Here is a 2135-nt window from a genome sequence, read left to right as displayed (position 1 = left end):
GCAATCGTGTGTGTTGAGGGTGGAAAAAGCGACGCAAAGGCTCTAACCATTGTTGAATAAATGATTCATACTACATACCAGAAATGGAGGTGAAGAATTATATATCAGATACAAATATTTCTGTTGTTAAAGTGAAACAAATGTACAAGGATAAGGCAACTCTAAAGGCGGTAATGGAAAAATACAAAATAAAGAATAGCTTCAATTTTAAGGTTAAAATATCTGATAACAAAAGGTATGTGATAAAATTATTTGATCATTTTCTTCATTTTCTTTATAGTGTTTGTTAATATGTTTACCATGATACACTGATAACATGTGTTACGTGCCGTCGTAGGTGTTACGTATCATGTTCGTTTTGAATTTCTTATGGTTATTTATGTATAAATTGAGAATGGTAGATGAAAAATGATTAGTTTGAAAATTGTGATCAATGGATACAATAAATTATCATATTTAGTGAATTTTGAATTGGGTATCAAATTTGCATCCGAACATGATTGAATGTGTACTCATTAAACTTTCTGGTATAATAATATATTTTGTGTTGTTCTTCTGTTTTTATTTATGTATTAGTACATTAAACCTGATCAAGTAACAAATATATATGGTGTAATTGCAACTACGTATTAGTCTGTTATTCAGATGATTGTTGTTGGAAATTGAAGGCTTCTGTTAGGAAAAATTCAGACATAGTCAAGGTTAGATACTTTAATAGTGAACATACATGTCCATTGAGGGATAGGGTATTAAGTAAGGTACAAGCTACTATTGGGTTTGTTAGTGGTGTGACAACTCCCATATTGGGGAATCATAAAAGAAAGCATACTCCCAACGATATAATTGCTGATATTAGGGCACTCTATGAAGTTGAAATTTCTTACCAGCAAGCATGGAGGTCTAAAGAGCGAGCATTGAAAATGATCAGGGGAAAGCCTGCTGATAGATATAAACAGATGCCAAGATACATATATATGCTGGAAACTGTGTATCCAGATTCATATATAAGGATGCACAAGTCGAAAAAAAATGAGTTTATATATCTATTCATATCGTTAAGGCCAATGATGAGAGGGTTTGAATTCTGTAGGCCTGTTGTTGTTGTTGATGCTTCACATCTTAGCGGAGCTTATCGAGGGACATTTGTATCGGCAAGTACACTCGATGGGGCAGGTATATTATGTTGTTTATGAATTTTTTTTTGAAGTAATTTTAATATTCTGCAATATCTAGAATAATTTTGAACTAGAACGTATATGATACTAAATAACTTCATATCATTAAATATATTTTGAACTATAACGTATATGATACTAAATAACTACATATCATTAAGGCCAATGATGAGAGGGTTTGAGTTTTGGAAATTAATGTTTTGTGTTTCTATGTTAGGTTGCATATTGCCTTTAGCTTATGGAATTGTTGACACGAAAAATGATTGTTCATGGACATGGTTCTTTCAACAGTTTAAAAATGCATTTGGTGAGAGAGATAAAATGTGTGTTGTATCTGACAGAAATGAAAGCATAAAGAAGGGTGTAAGTATTGTTTTTCCAAATGTTCCTCATTTTGCATGCATATGACACCTCTGGAAAAATGTTTGTTCAAACTTTAGGAGAAGCAGGTCCATACTAAGTGATCTGTTTTATTCAATGGCAAAGGCTTAAAGAAAAGAGGATTTTGAAAAATTGATGGCTAAATTGGAACAAATTGATGACAGAGTAAATGAGTATCTTCAAGATGCTAGGTATGAGAGGTGGTCTAGGTCTCATGCAACAGTGAACCGGGGAAGAATGATGACTTCAAATATAGCTGAATGTATCAATGGTTGCCTTGTTGATGCACGACAACTACATGTTATAGACTTTCTGGAAGAAGCTAGAATTCTATTTGGTTCTTGAAATTGCAAATATGGAGAAATAGCATCTTATACAAAGGAAACATTAGGGAGGAGATTTGAAGAAATATTGATTATAAACGCTTCAAAATGTGCAACAATGAAGGTACATATTTGTCTTACAAGTATTATGTATCTAACTTTACTTCTAATTATATTGTTGTGTATACCAAATGAAAAAACATGTGATATATCTCTAATTTGTAAACAATTGCAGGTTGTTGCATCTTCTGAGTTT

This window comes from Solanum stenotomum, chromosome 1, assembly GCF_019186545.1.
Source record: "Solanum stenotomum isolate F172 chromosome 1, ASM1918654v1, whole genome shotgun sequence".
Lineage (NCBI taxonomy): Eukaryota > Viridiplantae > Streptophyta > Magnoliopsida > Solanales > Solanaceae > Solanum > Solanum stenotomum.
The sequence above is the reverse complement of the archived record's forward strand: the minus strand, read 5'-3'. Positions refer to the sequence as shown.